Here is a 17,366-nt window from a genome sequence, read left to right as displayed (position 1 = left end):
TATGAAAAAGTATTAAATATGAAAAATCATAATTATATAAAGGTAAAATAAATATAACTATATAAAGATAAAAATAAGTGTAAAATATTGAATATGAAAAATTAAAAATAAATATAAGTTAAATATGAAAAATAAATATATAATCGTGATTTCTCATATTTAATACTTTCACATTAAATATGAAAAATGATAACTGTACGAAGATATAAATAAATATAACTGTTATGTTGGATCTAATAATAAAATTAATTAATAATAACATTAATAATATTAATAATATGACCACCGTCAAATAACATTTTTTGGCTAAAGGAGCAGCCTATTTAAGAACTGCAGACAGCTAAGACCTAAACCCCAGGCACCGAATGAGCTTTTGAGTGTCAGTACTGAACTCACTGAAAACGAAAGACGAAAATTTTATCAAGCTGCCTCCTTTGTCTTCTCTCTTAACAAGCATCTCTGTGAGTATTCTCTCTTCGCTTCTCCACCCCTTTATTTTGATCTTCATTTTCCATTTCTAACCTCTCTCTTCTCCACCCCTTTATTCATCTCCTCATAAAAATAAAAAATCATAGAAAAACACACAAAAAAACTATAAAAAATAAAAATGGGTTGCTTGATCAGGAGTGCTTATGGAGGGTATGTTGTTTTTGTTGCAGCAAGGTGAGGCCTTTTTTGAGTAAAGGTGATTGCATGCGGTGTGAGTGATCTTCCAATGGAAATGGATAGCAAAATGGAGATTCTAGTGCCTGGCAATGAATGCCCTCCTTCTGCTACCATTGAGGTTGAGGATGGTGGCAATTCAGTTGGTGTTAAGGCTCCAGCTCCATGTAGGTTAGATGCAGGTTTGGGATTTGGAAATGGGGGAGGCTTGGAGATGAATTTGCAGTTGCAAAGAGATATTGAATTCCCCAAAAGGTTCGATCTTTCTCCTTCAATGAGATCCTAATTGAAGAGAAATGTTGCTGTGTTTGCTGTTGGTTTAATTTATGGAAAACGTGTCTATCATTTTAAAGATGTATAGATGTGTCATTTTAAGTGAGAGATAGATAAACGATGAGAGAGAATTGACAAAAAAATATAATGGTGTGGGTCCACCTCTTTGTGAGAGTGAAAGAATAAATCTTTGGTGCTACTGTTGCACCAAGATTCAGTACATCATATTAATGAGAGTATTACACATCATATGAGAGAGAGAAAATTTGACAGAGAAAAGAAAACTTTAGCTAATATGTTATATTTTCATTGATGGGATGTACTGAATCTTTGGTGCAACAGTAGCACCAAAAATTTATCCAGAGTAAAAGGATATAAGTTGTGTCATTTAAAATGACAAATATTTTTCCCTGAATTTATTTGTGTTTAGTAAATGCATGTTTGGATTCTCTTGTTTTTAGTTTTTTTAGTTCTTATAAACAGAAATTAGACTAAATAGATTTTGAAAAAAGTTCTTATAATAAAAAAAAATTATAATGAAAAAAAAACACTAGAACTCGTAAGAGGAACTTCTTTTAAGCCTTATCAATTTTTTAAAAATTGTGTTTTTAAAAAAAAAATAAAGAGTTGAAAAGTAAAGAGTCCTAAACTAAAAAATCTACATATTGCTTACCAAAAAATATCTACATAATAACCAAAGAATTTTTAACTATTCTTAATCTCTTTTTTTTGGTAAAATTTAATCTCTTCTTTTTACATGTAAAAGAAGAATCATTATGCAGCAATCTGAGTAAGAACAAAGATGCAATTATTATTTTTATTTTATGTTCCCAGAACAGAAATGGATACAAACAGCGTTTAATAAAATTAATTTATTTATTTGTTCTCGTGATAAATTGATTTATTTTTTTGCTGAAAAAAAAAAAATTGCTTCTTCGTTCCGGAACACAAAAAGTAAAAAACTTTTATGTTTTTCTTTTTACCACCTAATTGAATGTTATAGGTTAAATTTTTGCTTTTAATTTTTGCAATAATCGGAGATGGAAACGACACTGCCGTTTCTGGTAGAGTTATTGGTGATTATTTACAATGCCTGGTCGGTATCTTTGGTGGCATCGGCAACTCAAAGCACAAGTTATTGGTCCAATAGGTCGAACTCGAAAACGGTGTCGTCAGAGGTTTCATTATGGCTGTCACTGACGGAAGCTTTAGCGTTGAGGAATCTCGATAGGTTGGTGGCGTAGTTGGACATGTTTATGAGAGTTTGGGAGAGAAGCAAGGAGTGCACAAGTTTAGAGTCATAGCAGAAAATCATAAAAAGAAGAGAAGGTTCTTAATTGATGACTATGGCGTTGCGCTGATAGTTATTAACATTGTGGTTTTATTCGAGAGGGATGGATGAGAAACGAGAGGCAATTAGGTGAATGAGAAGAGGATAAAAAATAATAATTAGAACTATATTGTAGCATTTGTTGCAAAAAAAAAAATTACACAATAAAATATTATAATTTTTTAGATAATTTTTTTTTAAATATGAAATGTGCCATTTAGTTAAAATCTATTGCAATTTGTTATTTTATACAGTTGATGAAATCAGTAAACAAAAAGTAAATAAATAGATTTGTATTTTATTATCAAACGTAATTCTGATTCTCAAAATAAAAATAAAAAACATGTTAATAAACGTAATTCTGATTCTCAGAACTCTTTCAAGGAACAGAATTAGAAAAAAATATTTTATATCAGAATCACTGCAGGATAATAGAATGGTTGTCATGGACCTCCTATTTGAAAACCATTATTTGCATTAGTTGTCTAATCATAAGGGAAAAAAATAAAAAACTTATTCAGATATATTAACTATTAATTAATTATTTGAGTTAAAAAATATAATATAAAATTATTAATGTTTCATCACTTATAAGTAAGTTTTTGAGTAAAATGGTTGCTTTACATGGAGATATAATATAAAATCATTTAAGGTTGTTTGGTTGAATTAGTGTTTTAAAATTTTATTTCTATTTGTTAAAATTTTATTATCAATTACCCTCTTTTTAAATTTAAATTATCAAATGATATATCAATTCATCCTAATATGACTAAAGTTTGACTAGTCTTTACTCTATTAAAAGAACTCATTTATTCAAGTAAATAGTTTACTTGAGTAAATAAGCATCATGTACTTAAAGTAATTCATTTACTTGAGTTAATCCGTCTTTTTTACTTGACTATAAACAAGATAAATGGGCAACTCAAATTCAGATTCACAAATATTTTTCATTTAAATTAAGTTTTAATGCCTTGTTCATATATAAATGGACTTGGTATGAGTGTTTGTGGGTCTTATACAATTAAGGGCAATCTTCATTTAATTCTAGATGTTAAAACAAGATTTTTTGTTGTTTTTCACTATAACTTGTTAGGTTTGATTCATTTTTATGTAATCTATTCATATTATGTCATTTTCATGTATATTTGCACCTCATATAGGGGTTCGTGGGTTCAAAACACTTACGATAATCCCTATCCAATATCAAGCTCTTAAACGACAATTTTAGAATCCACTTTCCTAATGTCTTACAAAAATTAGTTCAATTTTTATTTAAACAGACTTGTAATCTCCAATGATGTTGTAAACCCCATCAACCCTCGTCTCATGAATGGACGTAGGTCAAGACATCATGTAGAGTATATGCTCTCCTATCCGTAGGTAAGTGGATCTCCTCATTAGTACCATCACCAACAACACCAACAACATCTTTACCATCTTCGTCACCATTACCGTAATCAGCCTCAACCATATCCACATCCACCAAATTTACTTTAAGCACAAACTCATATTTCCATTGCCACAGATTTCTTGGCTTGGTAATTTTGCACTGCTCTAGCAGACATTTCACAAACTTATGGTTCCAACCTCTCAAAGTCTCAACTTACATGGGTACTTGGAATTGCTCTAGGAAATATAATGCCTTCAGTTGACCTCCATTTTATTACGTATGGGTCACATAACAATCAAATCACGCTCTAATACCTTCCCGTGATTATGAGGTAACGAGAATATAATATGAGTCATGATGTAAAAAAGGATCCTAGAAACAACGATGAGCAACCCAACACCAAATTGTTTATGTTGAGCAAGTCTCACATAAGACCTCTTCACATATGGAACAATGTCAGCACGCCTATAACCCTGAATGGTAGTATGGCGCTCCCCATCATAAGGCATGACATCCTCAGTGGTACCAAAAGTATATCCAAGCAACTCAATCCAAACATCAGAAGTCATGACAATATCAACACCATATACCTTGTATGTGAGATCTCCATCAAAGTAGCGTAAATTCTTTTAAAAGGCCTTCACCATGACCTCTAAATAAGGACAACATATTTCCTCAAGAGTTCTTAAGTGTACGCAATCTAATGCAGATACAATGTCAAACCCCTCACTAATAAAAAATATTGAAACCAAATACTTCGGCTCCCCTATGGTCTAGGGAAGATAATTGGAGACAAATTCACTTGTCTCAAACTAACAAATCTCAAACTAATAACCATATGTCATCTTCATATTACCAGCATCAACAGATGCAGAGGATAAACCAGTGGGATAATCATTGTGGTGTTTAGTATGCTTTCATCCATGTTACGCTTTCGGAAGTGTCTACCGTGTTGGGATATTCAAGTGTGATGAGTCCCGCATTAGTTGGTAATGGGCTGAGTGAAGTGTATATAAGTGGATGGACCCATGAACCCAATGCCTTAAGGTTTTGGGTTGAGACGTGGTGTTGGATCCACTTGATATGGTGGTCTAGCTTAGCCTATTGGTGGTGGTTTCTCGTCACGGGCTTCTTCTTGGACCGGCCTGACAATGGTATCAGAGTCGGGTTGGGCTCAAACTAGCCTGGTGATTGGCTAGGAGGATGCTTTAACGCTTGGAGATGAATTTGCAGTTGCAAAGAGATATTGAATCCCCCAAAAGGTTCAATCTTTCTCCTTCAATGAAATCCTTATTGAAGAGAAATATTGTTGTGTTTGCTGCTGGTTTAATTTATGACAAAAGTGTGCCTCATTTTAAAGGAGGTAATGTTGTGTCATTTTAAGTGAGAGAAAGAGATAGATAAAGGATGAGAAACAATAGACAAAAAAATATAACGGTGTGGGTTCACCTCTTTGTGAGAGTGAAATGTATAAGTTGTGTCATTTAAAAGGACAAACATTTTCTCTAATTTATTTATGTTTGGTAAATGCATGTTTGGATTCTCTTGTTTTTAGTTTTTTTTTTATTTCTTATAAACAGAAATTAGATAAAAAAGATTTTGAAAAAAGTTCTTATAATAAAAAAAAATTATAATGAAATAAAAAACTAGAGCTCATAAGAGGAACTTTTTTTAAGCCTTATCAATTTATTAAAAATTCTGTGTGTTTTTTAAATAAGGAGTTGAAACGTAAACAGTCCTAAACTAAAAAATGTACAAAATAACCAAACAATTTTTAACTTTTCTTAATCTCTTTTTTTTTGGTAAAATATAATCTCTTCTTTTTACATGTAAAAGAAGAATCATTATGCAGCAATCTGAGTAAGAACAAAGATGCAATTATTATTTTTTATTTTCTGTTCCCGGAACAGAAACGGTTACAAACAACATTTAATGAAATTGATTTATTTATTTGTTTGTTCTCGTGATAAACCGATTTATTTTTGTGCAGAAAAATAAAAAATAAAAAATAAAAAATAAAAATTGCTTCTTCGTTCCGGGACACAAAAAGTGAATAACTTTTATGTTTTTCTTTTTACCACCTAATTGAATTTTATAGGTTAAATTTTTGCTTTTAATTTTTGCAATAATCGGAGATGGAAACGACACTGCCGTTTCTGGTAGAGTTATTGGTGATTATTTACAATGCCTGGTCGGAATCTTTGGTGGCAGCGGCAACTCGGAGCACAAGTTATTGGTCCAATAGGTCGATCTCGGAAATGGTGTAGTCAGAGGTTTCATTATGGCTGTCACTGACGGAAGCTTTAGCGTTGAGGAATCTCGATAAGTTGGTGGCGTGGTTGGACATGTTTATGAGAGTTTGGGAGAGAAGCAAGGAGTGCACAAGTTTAGAGTCATAGCAGAAAATCATAAAAAGAAGAGAAGGTTCTTAATTGATGACTATGGCGTTGCGCTGATCGTTATTAACATTGTGGTTTTGTTTGGAGAGGGATGGATGAGAAACGAGAGGCAATTAGGTGAATGAGAAGAGAATAAAAGATAATAATTAAAACTATATTGTAGCATTTGTTGCAAAAAAAATTACACAATAAAATATATATATATTTTTTTAAATATGAAATGTGCCATTAAGTTAAAATCTATTGCAATTTGTTATTTTATACAGTTGATGAAATCAGTAAACAAAAAGTAAATAAATAGATTTGTATTTTGTTATCAAACGTAATTCTGATTCTCAAAATAAATAAAAAACATGTTAATAAACGTAATTCTGATTCTCAGAACTCTTTCAAGGAACATGGTTGTCATGCACATCCTATTTGAAAACCATTATTTGCATTAGTTGTCTAATCATACGGGAAAAAAGTAAAAAACTTATTAAGCTATATATTAACTATTAATTAATTATTTATGTTAAAAGATATAATATAAGATCCTTAATGTTTCATCACCACTTATAAGGCATGACATCCTCAGTAGTATCAAAATCATATCCAAGTAACTCAATCCAAACATCAGAAGTCACGACAATATCAACACTATATACCCTGTATGTGAGATCTCCATCAAAGTAGCGTAAATTCTTTTAAAAGGCCTTCACCATGACCTCTAAATAAGGACAACATATTTCCTCAAGAGTTCTTAAGTGTATGCAATCTAATGCAGATACAATGTCAAACCCTTCACTAATAAAAAATATTGAATCCAAATACTTCGGCTCCTCTATGGTCTGGGGAGGATAATTGGAGATAAATTCACTTGTCTCAAACTAACAAATCTCAAACAAATAACCATAAGTCATCTTCACATTACCAGCATCAACAGATGCAGAGGATAAACCAGTGGGATAATCATTGTGGTGTTTAGTACGCTTTCATCCATGTTACGCTTTCGGAAGCGTCTACCGTGTTAGGATATTCAAGTGTGATGAGTCCTACATTAGTTGGTAATGGGCTGAGTGAAGTGTATATAAGTGGATGGACCCATGAACCCAATGCCTTAAGGTTTTGGGTTGAGACGTGGTGTTGGATCCACTTGATATGGTGGTCTAGCTTAGCCTATTAGTGGTGGTTCCTCGTCACAGACTTCTCCCTGGACCTGCCTGACAATAGTATCAGAGCCGGGTTGGGCTCAAACTAGCCTGGTGATTGGCTAGGAGGCGGGTTGAGTACTTGGACTCAAGGGTACTCGGTTGAGGGGAAGCATATCAATGTTGGGTTTCTCATTGAGGGGGAGTGAGTCCGACATTGGTTGGTAATGGGCTGGGTGAAGTGTATATAAGTGGATGGACCCATGAAGAACTCAATGCCTTAAGGTTTTCGATTAAGATGTGGTGGTGGGCCTGCTTGCTACGGTTGATGTAGCTTAGCCTATTAGTGGTGGTCTCCCGCCATGGGCTCCTCCATGGACCCGCCTGACATACCGGCCATGTTATACCTCTGTATTTGTTAAAGGAAAACAAAACGACGGTTAGATATTTCATTATTTTTGTCAAGTCACCTAGACGACTACTAACATGAGAGCTTTTATAGCGCAATAAAATTTAAACAAAATGACTTTCTGGTGCCTATTCACGTGCATCAAAAAATTAGAGTTAAAGATAATAAATATCAAACAGTTAAACGAAGCATAAGAAAATGAATAATGACCGAATGCGTGCAGCTCAGTTGGTAACTTGGCGCTGAGTTAGTGGGGTTGGATATGTGTTCGATTCACGCTGAATGCATTCTTGGGGAGGGGGCTGAACCTTTAGCCATCACTGTTCCCCCGCACTCCGGATTAGTCCCATAGCCGGCTCAAAGAGTCGAAGCTCGTGGGGATACCGAAGGGAGCCAACTCATCTCAAAGAGATAATTAGGGTTGGGTAACTCCAAAAAAAATAAAAATAAATGAATAATGAAGCCTAAATTCTTAATGCCTAAAGAAAAGAAAAAACCGATCAAATAAACTCTGAACACAAGCATATGAAGTATTAAAATAATAAAGGAATTGAGAATGCCTAATGAAGATACATTACTTTCTTCATGAGGGTAAAATAAGTCTATATATTAGGCCAAGTTTTTCCTACACTGTTTTCATTTCCAAATAGAAAAAATAAAATAAAATAAAAAAATATTTTATTACAAAAATTAGGCCACTTCCAAGTTACACTGTTTTCAGTTTTGATCTAACAACACGAAAAATTGAAGCATTTCACAGGCATTTCATTAAATAGTTTCTGAGCAGGCAATAACATCACGAAAGTTTGAAGACAATCCTACATATCTCACCACAATATTGAGATTTAAACATTGTATCTCACAACAATAATAACAGTACTGAGATTCAAACGATTTGGAGAAAAAGTTTGGAGTTCCTTAACATAAAGAAATGAAAAAGGGTTTACATTTTCCCTCTAAAAATCGAAAAATTCCAGGAGAAACATAATAGATTAGGAATGGGGTTGAGTGATATAATCATATTTTGAGTTTCTGAAGCGTTGAGAAATAAATTTTCGGACCTGGATTGGAGAAAGAGAGGAATGACCCTCTTACTTAAGTAAAAAAAGGATTTGAAAACATAATCGCTTTGATCAATTTCTTATTTGATTAAGAACTCGTTTCTTTGGGCTTATAGAAAAAATTGTTTTTATCTATTTTTTATTGGAGAATAATATTGTAACAACTAATTAGTGTTACTATCAATGTTACTACCAATCAATTTCACCGTTAGATCGATTATGTTGATCCAACGGTTATATTTATTTTCACCTTTGTATGGTTATAATTCCTCATATTTAATACTTTATATTTATTTTCTCTTATGTATGGTTATATTTCCCATCTTTAATGCTTTTACATTAAATATGGGGAATCATAACCATACAAAGATGGAAATAAATATAACCATTGGATTAACATAATCGATCTAACAGTGAAATTAATTAGTAGTAACACTAATTGGTTGTTATAATATCCAGTGTTTTAAAATCCAACCTCGCCCCCCGGGTTGACCCGAGTCAACCCTGACCCCTCCCCTCTGAGGTTTGGGGTCCCAAGTTGGACCTTATATGCATATCGACCCCTTCGACCCTCAAAACCCGGACGGGTTTCAGTGACTCCCGGGTCAGAGGAGTCAAATGGGGTCACTGCATGTTTTTTTTTTTTTTAAAAAAAAAATCCTTGAAACAACATCGTTTTATTAAAAAAAATGCTTGCAAACCTAAATCTAATCGTTCTCTTCTCTCCCAGCGACCTAGAAGTCATCAATATTCACCTCGCTGCCGTGAATCTTCTAGAAAAGGTAAGAATTTTACCCATTCAAATGAAATCCTTACGATCGTCGATGGAAAACAAAAACTCATTCTTACTTCCTTTAAATTTTTCTTTGCTAGGGACCTTCTCAAAAGAGGCAGAACCGGGTCAGCGTAGTGACCCCATTAGAATATGAGTTTTGTACTTTGGTATCTTGATACTTTAATTAGGTTATGTAATATTACTTATGGTTGTAATTGGTGAATTATATTAAGTATATTTTGAATCTTTGATGATTGGTGGTTTGTTTTTTAATATTTTTATGGAATAGGATTCGCTTACAAACTTTTTTTGCAAATTACACTAAGTACGACCGGTCATACATGCATGATTAAATTATGACCGGTCGTACTTAGTGTAGTTTGCAAGAGTTTGTAAACAAAAAAATTTATAAATATAACCTGCCCCTATTTTCATATAGGATATATATATTTATACTTTTTTATTATATAAAACCGGATCAGCGTAGTGACCCTGTGACTCCTGACCTCGACCGAGTTGATGGCCGGGCCAGATTTTTAATATTTTCAAAAGTCAAATATTTTTTTTAATTCAAATATTTTTTTTTTAGAAATCTAAATAGCTCTATCTTTTCTAAAAAAATACTTTTAAAATAAGTAAGTATAAAAAGCACATTTTTAAGAAGCGCATACAAACGGGCCTTAAGTGAGTCATTCACTTGAGTAAGGGATTCTTTACTAGATTAAATTACTTACTCAACTAAGTGACCCCAACTTTTTAAGTAAGTATCGGTCAATTAGTAAAATGAGGCATATTGATATATATTTTGGGATAGGGGCAAAGTGATAAATATTTTTAAAAATAGGTACAAAATTATCAATGAACCATGAATTAAAACGTAAATATCCAATTAAATTGTTAATGAAAAAGGATTAAATTTTTGAAACACACATCATTCAACAATTGGAAATCCTCATTTTATTGACAACAAATTATGAATTAAGATATAAGTTTAATATTTCTTTTGTTAGTAGAAACAAAATTATATTATGAAATTCAAAATAAGTTATTTAAAAATTTAAAAAATAAATAAGATATTTTGAAGAACAAAAAATTATGCGGTAAGAAACAAATAAAATTTCAAAATATCATCTCTCCTTTTTTCTCAAAATCTGAAAATAATATCAATATCCTTGAAATCTAGCATCGCATCAATAAATTAAAATTATCACCAACCTATGACTTTTTAACCCTTTTGCCCTTCATTAATTTTTGTCCCTTATTCAAAACTATCCACCAACCTACTCCTCTTTAATCGATTAAGTTCATAATTTAATAGATTAAACGGTCAAAAAAAGCATAAAATGTTGACTCGTGATTTAATCGATTAAATGTCCTTCCTAATCGATTAACTAATTTTTTAAAATCCCATGATTTAATCGATTAAGACCCTTATTCAATCGATTAAATCTTCACATATGAATTTTTTTTTAAAAACCCCCATTTGGGGGAGGGAGTTATATTGCAACCCTAATCGATTAATCTTACAAAGTTATGCAAAAATTCATGGCGCATACTTGCCAAGGTCCTATTGAAACAGAACTTTAAAATAAGCTACGAGCCTATCCCAAACACACGGATTCTCTGTTGGATTTGAACCCGGCAGTAAGGACAAGAAGTCTTACCCTTTCTTCCATGCTCAGCACTGCAACTAGCACACATAACTTGGTGAGCACACGGCAAGAAAACAATGGAGACTCTATCTTTCATACACATAATGCCTTCTCTGTTGCTCTTCACTTCTTTCTCCGAATGATCATCCTCCATATCATCTAATTCTTGAAGCAGATTAGCAATTGCTGTCTCCCATTGGGGCATTGCATCCTCAGAGTTAATACATATTATTTTTTAGATATTGTTTTTTTTTAAATATGAAATGTTGACATTTTGGTTATTGCAATTTGTTATTTATATAGTTGATGAAATCTGTAAACAAAAAGTAAAGAAATAGATTTGTATTGTATTAGTAAATGTAATTCTGATTCTCAGGAATAAAGAAAATGTATTAACAAATGTAATTCTGGAACTCTTCAAAAGCACATAATCAAAAAAAATTATTTCATCTAAGAATCAGTGCTGAAGAACATAATGGTTGTCATCCACACCCTGTTTGAAAACCATTTTTTACATTAGCCTTCTAATCATAAGGAAAAAAAATAAAAAACTTATTCAAATATGTATTAACTATTGATTTATTATTTTTGTTAAGAGATATCATATAAAATCATTAATGCTTCATCACTTATAAGCTTAAGTTGGTTGCTTTACATGGAGATATAATATAAAATCATTCAAGGTTCATCACTTATAAACTTAAGTTGTTGGGTTGAATTGGCGTTTTAAAATTTTATTTCTATTTTTTTTTAAATATCACTTTACCCTCTTTTCAAATTTAATTTATCAAATTATATATCAATTCATCCTAATTTAACCAAAGTTTGACTAGTCTTTACTCTATTAAAAGAACTCATTTGTTCCAGTAAATGATTTACTCGAGCAAATAAGCATGATGTACTCAAGTAATTCATTTACTTGAGTTAATCAGTCTTATTTACTTGACTAGTAAACAAAATAAATGGGCAACTCAAATTTAAATTCATAAACATTTTTCATTTAAACTAAGTTTTAATGCCTTGTTCATGTATAAATGGTCTTAGGATGAATGTTTGTGGGTCTTTTACAATTAAGGGCAATCTTTATTTAATTCAAGATGTTAAAACAAGATTTTCTGTTGTTTTTCACTATAACTTGTTAGGTTTGATTCATTTTTTATGTAATCCATGCATATTATGTCATTTTCTTGTATATTTGCACCTCATATAGGGGTTCGTGGGTTCAAAACACTTACGATAATCCCTATCCAATATCAAGCTCTTAAACGACAATTTTAGAATCCACTTTCCTAATGTCTTACAAAAATTAGTTCAATTTTTATTTAAACAGACTTGTAAATTTCCAATGATGTTGTAAATCCCATCAACCCTCATCTCATGAATGGACGTAGGTCAAGACATCATGTAGAGTATATGCTCTCCCATCCGTAGGTAAGTGGATCTCCTCATTAGTACCATCACCAACAACACCACCAACAACAACATCTTTACCATCTTCATCACCATTACCGTCATCAGCCTCAACCATATCCACATCCACCAAATTTACTTCAAGCACAAACTCATATTTCCATTGCCACAGATTCCTTGGCTTGGTAATTTTGCACTTCTCTAGCAGACATTTCCCAAACTTATGGTTCCAACCTCGGAAAGTCTCAACTTACATGGGTACTTGGAATTGCTCTAGGAAATATATTGCCTTAAGTTGACCTCCATTCTATTATGTATGGGTCACATAACAATCAAATCACTCTCCAATACCTTCCCGTGATTATGAGGTAACGAGAATATAATATGAGTCATGATGTAAAAAAGAATCCTAGAAACATCGATGAGCAACCCAACACCAAATTGTTTATGTTGAGCAAGTCTCACATAAGACCTCTTCACATATGGAGCAATGTCAGCACGCCTATAACCCTGAATGGTAGTATGGCGCTCCCCATCATAAGGCATGACATCCTCAGTGGTATCAAAATCATATCCAAGCAACTCAATCCAAACATCAGAAGTCATGACAATATCAACGCCATATACCCTGTATGTGAGATCTCCATCAAAGTAGCGTAAATTCTTTTAAAAGGCCTTCACCATGACCTCTAAATAAGGACAACATATTTCTTCAAGAGATCTCAAGTGTATGGAATCTAATGCAGATACAATGTCAAACCCCTCACTAATAAAAAGTATTAAATCCAAATACTTCGGCTCCCCTGTGGTCTGGGGAAGATAATTGGAGACAGATTCACTTGTCTCAAACTAACAAATCTCAAACAAATAACCATATGTCATCTTTATACTACCAGCATCAACAGATGCAGAGGATAAACTAGTGGAATAATCATTGTGGTGTTTAGTACGCTTTCATCTGTGTTACGCTTTCGGAATCGTCTACCGTCTTGGGATATTCAAGTGTGATGAGTCCCACATTAGTTGATAATGGGCTAAGTGAAGTGTATATAAGTTGATAGACCCATGAACCCAATGCCTTAGGATTTTGAGTTGAGATGTGGTGTTGGATCCACTTGATATGGTGGTCTAGCTTAGCCTATTGGTGGTGGTTCCTCGTCACTGGCTTCTCCCTGGACCCGCCTGACAAAGGTTTCGGAGCCAGGTTGGGCTCAAATTAGCCTGTGATTGGCTAGGAGGCGGGTTGAGTACTTGGACCCGAGGGTACTCGATTGAGGGGGAGCATATCAATGTTGGATTTCTCACTCGAGGGGGAGTGAGTCCGACATTGGTTGGTAATGGGCTGAGTGAAGTGTATATAAATAGATGGACCCATTAAGAACTCAATGCCTTAAGATTTTCGATTAAGATGTGGTGTCGGACCTGCTTGCTACGGTTGGTGTAGCTTAGCCCATTAATGATGGTCCCCCGCCACGGGCTCCTCCATGAACCTGCTTGACATACCGGCCATGTTATACTCTGTATTTGTTAAAGGAAAAAAAAAACGACGGTTAGATATTTCATTATTTTTGAAAAGTCACCTAGACGGCTACTAACATGAGAGCTTTTATAACGCAATAAAATTTAAACAAAAGGACTTTCTGGTGCCTATTCACGTGCATCAAAAAATTAGAGTTAAAGATAATAAATATCAAACAGATAACAGATAAATGAAGCATAAGAAAATGACTAATGAAGCATAAATGCTTAATGCCTAAAGAAAAGAAAAAACCGACCAAATAAACTCTGAACACAAGCATTTGAAGTATTAAAATAATAAAGGAATTGAGAATGCCTAATGAAGATACATTACTTTCATCATGAAGGTAAAATAAGTTTATATATTAGGCCAAGTTTTTGCTACACTGCTTTCATTTCCAAATAGAAAAAATAAAATAAAATAAAAAAACATTTCATTACAAAAATTAGGCCACTTCCAAGATACACTGTTTTCAGTTTTGCATCTAACAACACGAAAAATTGAAGCATTTCACAGGCATTTCATTAAATAGTTTCTCAGCAGGCAGTAACATCATGAAAGTTTGAAGACAATCCTACATATCTCACAACAATAATAATATTCCTGACATTCAAACGATTTGGAAAAAAAGTTTGGAGTTCCTTAACATAAAGAAATGAAAAAGGGTTTACCTTTGGATATTTTCCCTCTAAAAATCTGAAAAATCCAGGAGAAACATAATAGATTAGGAATGGGGTTGAGTGATATAATCATATTTTGAGTTTCTGAAGCGTTGAGAAATAAATTTTCGGACCTGGATTGAAGAGGGAGAGAAATGACCCTCTTACTTAAGTAAAAAAAGGGATTTGAAAACATAACCACTTTGATCGATTTCTTATTTGATTAAGAACTCGTTTCTTTGGGCTTATAGAAAAAATATTTTTTATCTATTTCTTATTGGGGAAGTATATTGTAACAATCAATTAGTGTTACTATCAATGTTACTACCAATCAATTTCACCGTTAAATCGATTTTGTTGATCCAACGGTTATATTTATTTTTACCTTTGTATAGTTATGATTCCCCATATTTAATACTTTATATTTATTTTACCTATGTATGGTTATATTTTCCATATTTAATGCTTTTACATTAAATATGAAAAATCATAATCATACAAAGATGGAAATAAATATAACCATTGGATTAACATACTCGATCTAACAGTGAAATTAATTGGTAGTAACATTAATTGGTTGTTATAATATCTAGTGTTTTAAAATCTCACCATGCCCCCCGGGTTGACCCGAGTCAACTCTGACCCCTTCTCTCTGAGGGTTGGGATCTCAAGTTGAACCCTATATGCATATCGACCCCTTCGACCCCAAATCCCGGGCGGGTTTCAGTGACTCCCGGGTCAGAGGGGTCAAAAGGGGTCACCGCATTTTTTTAAAAAAAAAATCCCTAAAACGACATCGTTTTATTAAAAAAATGCTTGCAAACCTAAATCTAATCGTTCTCTTCTCTCCCAGTGACCTAGATGTCTTCGATCTTCACCTCGTTGCCGTGAATCTTCTAGAAAAGGTAAGAATTTTACACATTCAAATGAAATTCTTACGGTCATCGATGGAAAACAAAAATTCATTTTTACTTCCTTTAAATTTTTCTTTATTAGGGACCTTCTCAAAAGAGGCAGAACCGGGTCAGCGTAGTGACTCCTTTAGAATATGAGTTTTGTACTTTAGTATCTTGATACTTTAATTAGGTTGTGTAATATTACTTGTGGTTGTAATTGATTAATTATGTTAAGTATACTTTGAATATTTTTTAATATTTTCATATAGGATATATATATTTATATTTTTTTAATATATAAAATCGGGTCAACGTAGTGACCCCTGACCTCGGCCGGGTCGATGGCCAGGCCAGGTTTTTAAACACTGATAATAACGTACCCCTTTCTTATTTTAGAAGTGTTTTTATATAAAAGTTAAAGCTATTTATATTTTTATAAAAATATTTAGTTTTTGAAAAAAATATTTGATTTTTGACTTCTGCTTTTTTTAGAAATTAAAACTTTAACTTCTAAAAAAAGCAAGTTTTTGATTTTTTTTTTTTTTTTGTGATTTCTAATTTTCTTAAAAGCAAACATCCAAACGAACTTAAGATGATAAGTGCTTTTTTTTCTTGAAAAAAAAAACAGCTTTTGAAGAAAAAATCTCATCCAAACGAACCCCAACCCTCTTTAAATGGGCTTTTTTTTAGCTAAAAGCTATTTTTTCGAAAAAAAGTACTTTTACTACAAAATCCATATGGATGTCTGTTTAAAAAAAATAGAAATCACAAAAAAGTCAAAAAAAAAAATTAAGTTAAAAATTTTAGCTTCTAAAAAACAGAAATCAAAAATAAATAGCACTATCTTTTCTAAAAAAATACTTTTAAAATAAGTAAGTATAAAAAGCACATTTTAAGAAGCCCGTACAAACGGGCCTTAAGTGAGTCATTCACTTACTTGAGTAAGAGATTCTTTACTCGATTAAATTACGTACTCAACTAAGTGACCTCAACTATTTAAGTAAGTATTGGTCAATTAGTAAAATGAGGCATATTGATATATAATTTGGATAGGGGCAAAGTGGTAAATATTTTTAAAAATAGGTACAAAATTATCAATGAACCATGAATTAAAACGTAAATATCCAATTAAATTGTTAATGAAAAGGGATTAAATTTTTGAAACACACATCATTCAACAATTGGAAATCCTCATTTTATTGACAACAAATTATGAATTAAGATATAAGTTTAATATTTCTTTTGTCAGTAGAAACAAAATTATATTATGTAATTCAAAATAAGTTATTTAAAAATTTAAAAAAAATAAGATATTTTGAAGAAGAAAAAAATTATGCGGTAAGAAACAAATAAAATTTCAAAATATCCTATCTCTTTTTTTCTCAAAATCTGTAAAAAAATATCATTAAATAATATCCTTGAAATCTAACATCGCATCAATAAATTAAAATTATCACCAACCTATGGCTTTTTGACTTTTTTGCCCTTCATTAATTAAATAATAATCATTTTGCTCATTATTCAAAACTATCCACCAATCGGCCCCTCTTTAATCGATGAAGTTCAAAATTTAATCAATTAAACGGTCCAAAACTGCATAAAATGTTGACTCGTGATTTAATCAATTAAATCTCCTTCTTAATTGATTAAATCACGCCAGACTCATTTTTTAAAATCCCATGATTTAATCGATTAAGACCCTTATTTAATTGATTAAATCTCGACATATGGGTTTTTTTAAAAAAAACCCATTTGGCAGAGGGAGTTATATTGCAACCCTAATCGATTAACCTTCCAAAG

This window comes from Gastrolobium bilobum, unplaced genomic scaffold, assembly GCF_033153095.1.
Source record: "Gastrolobium bilobum isolate Gb01-03AN ecotype WA unplaced genomic scaffold, APGP_CSIRO_Gbil_v1 utg688, whole genome shotgun sequence".
Classification (NCBI taxonomy): domain Eukaryota; kingdom Viridiplantae; phylum Streptophyta; class Magnoliopsida; order Fabales; family Fabaceae; genus Gastrolobium; species Gastrolobium bilobum.
The sequence above is the reverse complement of the archived record's forward strand: the minus strand, read 5'-3'. Positions refer to the sequence as shown.